The following is a 12,379-nucleotide window of genomic DNA, read 5'->3' on the forward strand; positions in this document are numbered from 1 at the left end:
CGAGAGAGGTAAGGAGCCAACTGCTTAGCTTGGCGGAGATGAAAAAATGCCGCCTTTGTTATAGCTGCAATCTGCACCTCCATGGAAAGGGAGGTGTCGAAGATTACACCCAAACTCTTAACGCACGGTGCTGAGTAAAAGAGAAAGGACTGAAAAACTAAGAAGATGCAGGAGGGGGTGGATTGTAACAGGAGCCATGGAAGGAGAGCAAGGGAAGTCCACTAAGGTTTGTATCTTTGAAAGTAAATGAAAACATAATAATTTTGAATTGTATTGGAAATGCAAATAAATGAAGGAGAAGGAGAAGAAGACTAAATAATATTGATAATGATAATAACCAGCGGACTTCTGGGTTAGCGCCACCAGCAATGGTGGGCTTCCTTTGATCTGGAGGAACCCGCTCCGTGAAAATTAGGGTCTGGACCGCTATGGTGAGGCGGAGACCCATCAAAACCACAGGCGGGAGAAGCCTGCGGACCTGGGATTCGGCTGGCACCTTTTGCGCCTCCCCTACTCACGGGGAAACCCGATTTCGGGGATCCGGAGCGATGTGGGGTGAGTGGTGCGGTGCTTCGAACCGATTGCTCTTTTCACGGAGTGAAGCCGCATTGCTGTTGTCGGAGAGCGTTAACTTTTTTCCTGTGGACAAATTGGACTCTAAACAAGTACCCGTGAGTAGAACGGAAAATTGGATTATGAAAATTAGTAATTTGTCACCGGAGCGGGAAGGTCTAAACAGGAAGTCCGCCTTTCCGCTTTTGTAAATAGTTTGAAGCAAAGATATTACAAGCTAAAGTCTGGAAAGCTATTTGTAAAGTACTAAACTTCCATCGATTAAAGTCACAAAACCCCCCTTGGAAGCAGGAGAAGAGGGGGGAAATTTTTAAACTGTTCAAGCCTGCAGGAGAGGGAGTAAAGAAAGACAAATTTCTATCGTCTTGAACCTGGGAACGAGCTGTCAAAGACAGACGTTTTGGGAAAGTTCATTGGCTGCGAATAATAACGTATGTTGCAGAAAGTCAAATGAGAGAAACATATTGACTCCAATGTTTCCCTTTACACTAAAAAGGAACAAAGACTTGGAAAACAAAAGTAATCTTGTTGCCGAAATTGCTTCCTCTAGAGGGAGCTTTTGAACTGTTGTTGGAGTGGGAGTGGACTTGGGGAACTCTACAGCTGTAGAGATAAGAGATTGTGAGAAACAGGCTCTGACCTTGAGAATGTTGACACAGGAAGTCTTAGTGTCTGCTTTGTGCAGGACAGCTTTGTGTCTGCTTTGTTGGAGCAGCTTCATGCGAAGATGGATTTGATGACTACTGCAACTGTTAACTTTGGCCAAATAGTGAACATTTATATAGGACCTGCTCAAGAATTGACCCAGGAATCTGCCCTGACAGGGCAAGCTGTGGTGAAGATGAAGGAGGAGGCTATTGTTGAACCTCAACTAATACAAGTTGAGAGAGATGCGGTCCTGCAAGAACATAAGTTGTCGTCTTTGATGACTGAATCTGGAGTGAGTCAGACTTGGAGAGACGGAGTCCTGTCGGGACTGGAGATGGCAAGTTGGTCAGATCCTCCTATGCAGGGATGTTTTGACCTTTGGGACATGGTTTTGGGCCAGGAGGAGATTGGAGTGGTCGAGGCCCTCAGTTTTGGAGGGGCATTGAAGTATGCTCTGGAATATTTTTTGGATTTTAGTGCTAACCATGGAGAACAGGCTGACCAGTTGAAAAGGGGTAAAGATACTCTGGGGTTGCTTCCCCGAGATCTGCCCCTCAGAGACAAAGGAAGGAAATTAAGAATAAGACCAGCAGAAGACAAAGTAAAGTGTAGGTACAGTTATGAAGAAGAGCTGCAGAAGGGACATGGAAAAGAGTTAAGAGCCTCGGACATAAGATCACCTGGTTGATGGACTAGATGGAACAGACAGAAAGGACTGACAGAACTCGGGACCAGGAAGAAGAGACGGTGGATGAAGTCTGGCAGAAATTTTAAAAATTCATTTAGAGAAGTATTGTAAAATTAATGTATGTTAGGAAAATCTTGGAATGAAACTATTAGGCTTTAGTAGAAATGTTATAAGGAGTTATGTATAAACAATTTTTTAAGTTCTAGGGTTTTTTCTTTTTATGGTAAGATAAGGCCAAAATAAATAAAGACAATTAAAGGACAGAATATAGTGAAAGATGGAAAGGATTTGCTGAGATAATTAATAATTAGAATACAAAAGAGGGAGGTGTGAGGAGGTCGAGGAAATAAGTTAATGAAGATAAGGATATGGAAATATTGGATTTGTTTTTAAATTTATTCTTTTGTTCTTGTTTTTGATTTTGGTGTATTGTATTCTTTTTTTATTCTCTTTTATTGATTTGTATTGTTAATTCTGTTTTTTCGCTCTTTTTGTTTTTCTTCTTTTTCTATTGTAATTTTAAATTTCCAATAAATATTATTTTTAAAAAAACCAGATAATGATAATAACCAGCATTTTCCATGGTCCGCCAGCAAGGTGGGGGCTAAGGCCATAGCTCTTCTCCAATGGGGAGCCCTCAGGAGTACCCCTATTTGATGGAGGTCATAGGGCCCCCTACTGGTGGTTCACCCTTAGCAGGCTGGAGTGATGTAATTCAGTTTCACTCAGTGCCTTTGCCAAACCATTCACATCTGTAACCAATAAAGTTGTGGCCTATTCAAACCCATAAAACCCATATGCTGTTGTCTTGTCTGGTTATTCACCCATTAGGGAACTGCAGGGTCACAGGGTCTTGGCACGCAAGGGACTGATGTCAACGTCCCCCAATTTCAGATCACCCTCTTCCCCAGTTGAGAAAACAAGGTCCAGAGTGTGACCTGCCACATGTGCGGCCTGCCAGAGTGTGACCTGTCCAACGGCCAGTGACGTGTCGCGACAACCCCATGCCCGTCATGGCAGCCATGAAGTCCCGAGCCTCCCTACAGCCAGTCACCTCAGCATGGATGCAAAAATTCACCAAAACGAGCAGTCTGGGAGTCCTCAGCACCGCCTTCAAGACCAGTTCAGGCAAGGAGACTGCTGGGCAGCAAGGCAGGGAGTAAACCAGCAGAATCCCTAATCTGTCTCAACTCTTAACTCGTTTTTAACTGTTTTAAATATTTTATTTTTAAGGGGTTACAATTTGGACCTTGTGGTGAGGGGCAGGTAAGAAATTGAAATAAGAACAGCAACAACCACTTAGAGGTTTCCTCACAATCAGGTGGCCTATAAATTTTCTCAAATAAAATAAAAACAAACAAAACACGGCGACTGGCTCTGTGGGCAAAGGCTGAGGAGAGTTGGTCGGGAGTTGTGGTCCAAAAATTTGGAGGACACGTGATTGGGAAATGTTGACATAAACTTGGCTTTGTGGCTTCCCATGAACTCCTGCCGGGAAACAATGTCCTTGTTAGATAGGGACAGTCTGAGCATAAGAGTACTGCAGGAATTGCATAATAAACCAGCAAATTATTAGTCAAGATTCTGGTAACACGCCTCATTATCGTCAGAGAATGTTGTAAAGGGACTTTATTTTATTTTATTTATTATGAGAAACAGAGAAACTGAGAGTAACTGAAATAGCTAGAAAAATGAAAAATGAAACTGCCGGTTTCAGCCAGCCCTAAAAATTGGGAGCTGCCTCTCTTGCTTGACACACGACATTCAAAAGGTACCACAACAGTATCTTCACCTGCACCCCAGGATGCCACCAGGAAACAGCGGCAAGGACACAATGTCAAGGACTGGCAGCAGCACAGTGGCAGAGGTAGGGGTGGATCTGCTGTCTGAGGCAAATGGCTGCCCCAGGTGCTAACTAGCTTTGTTAGAAAAGTGGTCAAAGTTCCCAGATTATTGGCGGAGGAACTCAAGCGTGGCTGGTGAAAGCCATGCAGCTGAGCTTGTTGAGCTTCTCAGGTCGACTGGAGGGGAACAACAGGCCTGGTTACCTATTTCCCCCCAAGGGAAGGGACATGACATAGCTACGCCTGGCAGGACAGCTTATCCTATAGTATGAACCACTTCTACATTAATTAGACTTAAGCATGTTGGTTACATGAGGTTGGTTATCCCACATATTGGTCCAAGCTGAAATCCTCAAAGCCAGGAATAAGCTCCAGATCCACCAAGTGAGATTTATTGGGAAGAAGCACAGAGTTTAAGAAGACCAGGGCTGCTTTCAGTGCCAGAGGCTTATCTTGCAGTATTTGATTCTTCCCACCAGGCATCTCCCTGCTATCTTGCTGGCTCAATTTTGCAAGGACGTTTACTGCCCACTATTTAACATACTAAAGTCTGTCTTCCGCATCACAAATACATACTCACAGGAATGCAAGAATCTGCTACACTGAATTGGATTCCCAAGCTATTAGCTACTTTATGAGAGAAATTTCACAAAAAAACCTTTTGCTAAATCACAGCACGTCTCCTTAAAAGACTCTTGCAAGCTTTGGCAGGTAACTGATTTTCTTTTATTGTTAGGTATGGTGGCATTTGTGCAGCTGAGGGATGCAAAGCTGTGCTGGATAAAGAAGTGTGTGAATATAAGTTCTATAAGCTTGATGACCCCTCCAAGCCATGTTTCTAAGCTTTGAAAATCCCACGCCAACTCCTTTCGTATGTAACAATGGGGGGGGGGCAGCCAATCTCATATTCCCACAACTCTGTGTTTTTCACTTTTTTCCTGAGCAATGAGGGAAATTATAAAATGATGCTTCTGTTTTGACTGCATAATGAGTTCCCCCTCCTTTCTCTCATTTAGGTAGGACTTCCGCGTTTTTTTCCATGGAAGCCCCCTTGCCTTTCATGCCATCCTTGTCCATTCTGGCATTCCCCTGACTTGTCAGAACCTTCTAATTCCTGGATCCAGCAAAGATTCAATTTTTGGAATAGCCAGAGCAGCTTCTGGGTAAAGGCCTAAGTATGTGTCATTAAGGCAACAAAGGAAATGAATCTGTGCCAGAAAACAAATGGGTGGGTCCCACTCTCTCACCTGACAGTTGGGGAGAAGGACAAGGGACAGTTTAGAACAAGCAGTAAATTGAAACCCAATTTTATCATCTCCTCAAACCGATTACAGAAAACACATTTGCTGTGTTGGGTTTTTGTTTATTCATTTGTTTTAAGTTGGTATAGGTTATTTATTTCCCACAAAACTCAACGAAAAAAGAAATTAAAAGCAAAACGTCTGTTTGTCAAAACAGAAGCCAAGTTGGCAAATCATTGTGTGGGCAAAACAAGCAGCAGCTGCTCATTTAAAAGCATTTATCCCTGCAAAAATAAATTTGCCCTGTGCCAAGCAGCTCAAGATGGGCCCTTTTGCCATTTGCCAAGAGCAAGAGATTGCAAATGCATCTGAGAGTGGCATTTGGACATGCCACAAATTCCTTATTCCATGACCTAAGAACACGAGGAAAGTCTGCTGGAACAGGCCAGTGGCCCAACTGGGCCAGGATCCCCTTCTCACGATGGCCAAGCAGGTGCCTCTGGAAAGGCCACAAGCAGGATCTGAGCGCATGAGCCTTGCTCCCTCCTGGGGTTTCTGGCAACCGGCATTCAGAGGCATCACTGCCTGTGATGGGAGAGGAAGAACACAGCCATCCCAGCTGGCAGCCATGAAGCTTTATCCTCGTTCAAGTTGCATAATAGTCCTAAACATGAAGAGAGCTGGTTTCACAGTGTTATGAGAATTATAAGGTCTAAGGTGTAAAATAAATGTTCATAAATGTACCAGGCAAACACATACAGTGGTACCTCGGGTTACATACGCTTCAGGTTACATACGCTTCAGGTTACAGACTCCGCTAACCCAGAAATAGTACCTTGGGTAAAGAACTTTGCTTCAGGATGAGAACAGAAATCGTGCTGCGGCGGCATGGCGGCAGCAGGAGGCCCCATTAGCTAAAGTGGGGCTTCAGGTTAAGAACAGTTTCAGGTTAAGAACGGACCTCCAGAACGAATTAAGTACTTAACCCGAGGTACCACTGTACATAAATATATAAACCACATGTCTGAAACAGTACACAAAAACAGTCCTGAAACCATTTTGATTCTCCCAAATTGACCTCAAAATTTTCTCTGCAAGGACAAAGGAAATGGGAAAACCTCCCCATTGTCTCTTTGCCCACAAATCCTGTCTTAAGGGTGTATCTGTGTATATGAATAGGGTGAACCTGTGACCTGGATTCAGGAACTGAGCATTTACCATCACAAAAGAATGGTCAGACTGCGCAAGTAATGCAATCAGTGACCATTATCAGGTAGCTTGGCAGACAGGTTTTCTGCCATAGACCGCCTCTTCTGTGGTGTATGTATGATGTTTTGGGGGTGGTCTTGAGCTACAGCAGTCTTCCACAGCCTCAGCCCTCCAGACGTTTTTGGCCTACAATTCCCATGATCCCTAGCCAGCAGGACCAGTGGTCAGGGATGGTGGGAATTGTAGTCTCAAAACATCTGGAGGGCCGAGGTTGAGGAAGCTACAGGGTGGCAATTTCAAAAGTCTATATAAGGGCTTGTAACTTGAGTGACAATCTAGTGAGGGTGAGGAGCCTTGAGCCTGGCATTCTAGGCAGCCATCTAGGCCCTTTTATGTAGCTCCCAGGACTCCCCCTGGGCCACACACATCACCAACCCAGCTCTGCACTCTCTGGGGCGGAAGGATGGGATGCATGAGTCCTCCTAGTCTCTTGCTTCCCTGGGTGGGAGATAGGTCTATAAAAAGCTCTGGGTTTCTTTGGGCTGGAAGGTAACCTGTCCACTCTTTACCTCTGGTCCCACTCATTCTGGGCATGACTTTAGATAGCTGAAACACCAGCATAAGATGCTAAAGCAAAGCGCCACTGAGACAGGCAGTCCTCTTCTCCTTCCTGCCTAGGCATAGCCAGTATTGGAGGAGTTGGACCAGAGGGCTTTTCCCTAAGAAGCCGTAATGCCATCTCTCACCACAAAACTGAATTGCTGACGAGCATACAAAGCTGACTTTTACTAAGACAGATTTGTTTGTTGATCTCTAGCCCAGCAGTGTTGGTACTGACTAGCAAGAGCTCTTCGAGGGCTGGGGCAGAGAAAGGTCTTTTGCAGCCTTTTTAGCTGAGAGGCCTTGGGAGCTTGTACCTAGGAGCTTTTGCCTATTCTTCACCAATGAGCTGCTCCATGAAATCTTAAAAAGGTAAAGGTAAAGAACCCCTGACAGTTAGGTTCAGTCGCAGATGACTCTGAGGTTGCGGCGCTCATCTTGCTTTACAGGCTGAGGGAGCCAGCGTTTGTCCACAGACAGTTTTTCCGGATCATGTGGCCAGCATGACTAAGCCGCTTCTGGTGCAACAGAACACCGAGACCAGAACAGTGCACGGAAACGCCATTTACCTTCCCACCAGAGTGGTACCTATTTATCTACTTGCACTTTTTGGTGTGCTTTCAAACTGCTAGGTTGGCAGGAGCTGGGACCGAGCAACAGGAGCTCACCCCGTCGTGGGGATTCAAACCGCCAACCTTCTGAGCAGCAAGTCCAAGAGGCTCAGTGGTTTAGACTACAGTGCCACCTGCGCCCCCCATGCAGTCTTACAGGGCATGGGGGGCCTGGCAACCCTGAAGGTACCCTGATCTTTTATAGCTCCTATTCCTTTCAGTGGGGTTTGCACAGGAAAGCTTCCCAAAAGATTGTGCTCCGTTAGTGCAAAAGGTTTGCCAGAATCAGGCCTTGTTCATGCCCCACCCTCATAGTTTTCTCTCTCCTGGCTCTATTGCATCAATAGTTTGAAAACTGCTACTGAAAAATGAAGGCAGCCTCTGTTCCCGCAGTCTCTGACAACACTGCCATCGTGTGGTGAATGTGAAACTACACAACAAAAACAGGAATACACTGAGATACCTGTCCACAATGGGACTCCTGCATCCAGGGGTCAGGTGATGCTTGCAGAGGCACACCAGGAGGCAAACCCTCTGCAGGAGCCAGTGGGGTGAGCAGTTCATATCAGAGTTCAAATCTTCTGCTCAGCCAATGTAGCTTACTGGGTTAAATAAAAACGAATGAACAGATGACATAACATGATGCCCATCCTGTAAGAAACAAGGACTCCTTTAGAGCCCCAAGGGGTAAATGGAGCTAATATTTCTAGCACAGGGGAAGAATGATCCAGGACGCCTTTTGGATCTTCGCAGGAAATGGCCAGACATGGGTAACTAATGAGACAAATTGTTTCCTTTAGAGTTTATGCATCATGACTTGTGCCTAAGCTGTTATTCTGGAATGACTGAAGGGACCGGTTTGTTGTGGAATGAAGGGGGCATGTGCCACAAAGAGAGAGCCAGGGTGAGTCCAGGCTACCTCGTCATTTGAAAGGGGAGGCAGTATACCTAGATGCATCTTGATTTCTGAGCATTTAAATGTTTTGACTGTATTAAACTGTAAACATTAGAAAATTCTATAAAAGTATTATACCGTATTTTTTGCTCTATAAGAAATGTGTGTGGTTCTTATGGAGCGAATGCAGGCTGCGCAGCTATCCCAGAAGCCAGAACAGCAAGAGGGATCACTGCTTTCACTGCACAGCGATTCCTCTTGCTGTTCTGGCTTCTGAGATTCAGAATATTTTTTTTCTTGTTTTCCTCCTCCAAAACTTGTGGTCTGGTGTGTCGTATAGAGCGAAAAATACGGCAAGTTTGTGGGGTGCCTGGATTCCCCTTCTAATTCCTGAGTGCCAGACACAGAATTTATCATGTTAAAATATAAGCACTGGCGGAGGAAGAGGGGGGCAGGGGGAGCGCACCATCCCTGGCACCACAATCCCAGTGGGGTGCCATCATGGCTGCCCCCCCGGGTGCCACGCCCCCAGGACACGCCCCACCCACGCCCCCACCTGCTGTACGCCCCAGGTGCCGGAGCATGAAGCTCCGCCACTGAATATAAGTTTTAAAAAACAAGCCAGGCTGGCTTCCTGATGAAGTAATCGCCTGAAGAGATGGACCATTAAGCGGGTGCAAAAGACGGGGGTGGCCCACCAAGGAAGCCCACAACAAGGCGAGGACTCTCTGCCTGCCAAACTCAGAGGGGTAGAGGCCCACCCTGCGTAGTTAGTAAAAGACAATGCAGAGTTGGGAGGGGGGAGTTTCAGGATTGCAGTGGGCTGGTGTAAGCAGAGGGGAAATAGTGGAGTTTTAGGAAGCAGTTGGGGACCTGGAGAAAAAGGGGGGTCGGAGCACCATGGGGGCAGGCAGTTTGGAGGCAACATTGCAGCCATGAGAGAGCCGCTTTGAGTGTAATGCTGTGGACTCCTCCACAGTAAGGAAAGGTACCGTAGCTTATATGTGTAAATAAACCGTATATCATGAAGACACCAGAGTCTCCGCTGTGCCTCATTTCCAAAGCAAACACCTGCAATTCCTGGAACCTCCAACTGCAGTGGAGAATCGGGTGGCGTGTAACAAAACTGAGCTTGTTCAAAGATTTTTTTAAAAAGATCTATAGAGACACACACACACACTGCACTAAGTTGGTATGGGCTGGCCTATTAGTGTGTATAGGGCATTGCCCCCCCCCCAACCTCAGCCTGTCTTCAGCCAACTCATCTTCCTCCTCCTTAGTCTCAGCACTGCCCTGGTAGAACTCAGCAAACAGGAGGACAACACTCAAAGTTGGCTTTGCCTGTCATAGGCTCTGGTGCCACCTACTGTTGGGCTCCCTGCCTTTCACCCAATGGGAATTAGCCATGCCTACTTTTGAATTCTGGTGCTGGAGGAGACTCTTGAGAGTCCCATGGACTGCAAGAAGATCAAACGTATCCATTCTTAAGGAAATCAGCCCTGAGTGCTCACTGGAAGGACAGATCCTGAAGCTGAGGCTCCAAGACTTTGGCCACCTCATGAGAAGAGAAGACTCCCTGGAAAAGACCCTGATGTTGGGAAAGATGGAGGGCACAAGGAGAAGGGGACGGCAGAGGACGAGATGGTGGGACAGTGTTCTCGAAGCTACCAGCATGAGTTTGACCAAACTGGGGGAGGCAGTGGAGGACAGAAGTGCCTGGCGTGCTCTGGTCCAGGGGGTCATGAAGAGTCGGACACGACTCAACGACTAAACAACAACTACTTTTAAGTAGCCATTTGTGGAATGCTTTCCCCAGGCGAAAAGGCTGATGGAACATCATTATCTGTTTTCAGGCACCCAGCCAAAATATTTGTATTGACTCAGGACTCTGGTAGCTAAGTTGGCCTCACCCTATAATGGGGAGGGGGCTCATCCTTTAATGGGGGGGTCTCCTTTTACTGGATGTGCATCTTAGGCATTTTGTGTTGTGCACTGTTTTAAATTTTCTAGGTGTTAACTGCTTTTATTTGTTATCTTTGTGACTCTTTTTTGTATAAAGAATCTAGCAAGTGTTAACAATAATAGACTACAGCAGGTGGCAGCATGTCTCCATCCTTTGGTTGTAGATCTACGAGTCGCCTCTTGACTTGTGTGCCTAACAATGAACATCATCCTTTGATCCATGAAGCAAAAGGTGGTGGGATGCCTGAGGTTTCCAGGCATCCTCTCTTCCAGGCAGCCTCATCCGAGCTGCTGCATTGCACACCTTCAGACCATGGCAGTTTGGGTCACTTTTCACGGCCAGTCCTACCATTAGGCAGAGTGAGACAACTGCCTCAGGTGGCATGTGCTGGGAGGCAGTGGTGCCCACAGGGCTTCCTCCTGAGCTCCCTGGCCACGCCCTTCTGTTGGAGAAGAGAGCTGTGTGCCCTGCGCCTTGCTCTCCACCTCTAGATCCTCCCTGCTGATCTCCCTCAGGAGCAGCACTAGTAGCAAAGTGGGGTTCACGGGGGTGGTGCCTCAGGGAGCAAAATGTGTTGGGCTGGCCTTGCCAGTTTGGCAGAATCTAGTGGTTCTTGAAAAGCTGGAGCCAGCCCTGCTGGGTCAAAGCTAAGCTTGCTCTAATCCAGCACAGGTGCTTCTGGGAAGCCCAGAGTTATTCTATCCAACCACCATTGATAGTTTTGTCTCCGTGAATTTCCCCAGTCCTCTTCAAAGGCATCTGAGTTAGCAACTACGACAGGCTTCCTCAACCGCGGCCCCCCAGATGTTTCTGGCCTACAACTCCCATGATCCCTAGCTAGCAGGACCAGTGGTCAGGGTTGATGGGAATTGTAGTCTCAAAACATCTGGAGGGCCGAGGTTGACTCCTATGACTCCTACTTTGGGCTTTCTTCGTACAGAATACCATTGCAACTTTACACTTGTTTTTCTAGATTACAGTAATTTTGCAATTACTGGTTCTGGAATTTCTCACTCAAATCTATTTTGAGCAAAATTGGGGGAAATGCAGGCAGAACAAAAATTACCCAAATTGTCATATCCAGCTTACCTTCTCTCACTGGCACAGCTGCCTGCTACCCCAGTTTAGGGGGATTTTCCTCACAGCTGTCCGAGGATATGTAACTGGGAAATTGGAAGAGGGGGTGAAAGACCACCCCCCCACCCTCCTGCCTTGCCTCTGCACACCACAAGGCAAAGCCAGAGTGTCTCCGCTGCACATCACCAAGCCATTCACTGACACACGGACCACACAGAGGTATTTCCCTGCCTTTCACCCCTCAAACCAAATCCTCCAGCGTCAAGAGAAAATAACAGCAGCATATCCACAAAGGCATTGCATCTGCAAGGGGAGCTCAATTCAGGATCCTGCAGCTCCCTGCTGAGCCCAAGCCTCTGACAAAGGAAAACAGGGAAAGTGTCAATACCAAAGGTAGCAATTCACTGATAAATGTATTGGCTCTATAGGAAAACTTTAGAAATTCGTAAGAAATCACTTACTTGTTGTATCAATCTTGTCAGTTCCAATGGCATTTAGGAGCCAGGGAAGCGAGTTGTAAGGGATGGGGTGAGCGAGCCCACCATAATCCCCAAGATGTACAGTCAGGTCTAAAGGGCCTTCCAAGGAGTCATGATATCCTGGTGATATCCAGCCCCAAGACAGATAACCATCTCAATCACAATGCCTACCCGCTCCATAGTGGGATGGAGCCCGGACAAGACAAAGGGGTATATTTGACTTGACTCAGGGACCAGGGAACTGTAAATGTTTTCCTTTGTACTGTGCTGAAGGAAGTGTAAAAGACTGTACAGTGGTACCTCGGGTTAAGAACTTAATTCGTTCTGGAGATCCATTCTTAACCTGAAACTGTTCTTAACCTGAGGTACCACTTTAGCTAATGGGGCCTCCCACTGCCGCCGCAGCCACACAATTTCTGTTCTCATCCTGAAGCAAAGTTCTTAACCTGAGGTACTATTTCTGGGTTAGCGGAGTCTGTAACCTGAAGCGTATGTAACCTGAAGCATCTGTAACCCAAGGTACCACTGTATTTGAGTGACAGGGGCATGCC

The sequence above is a fragment of the Podarcis tiliguerta genome (genome assembly GCF_965153285.1).
Source record: "Podarcis tiliguerta genome assembly, chromosome: 8".
NCBI classification, from domain to species: domain Eukaryota; kingdom Metazoa; phylum Chordata; class Lepidosauria; order Squamata; family Lacertidae; genus Podarcis; species Podarcis tiliguerta.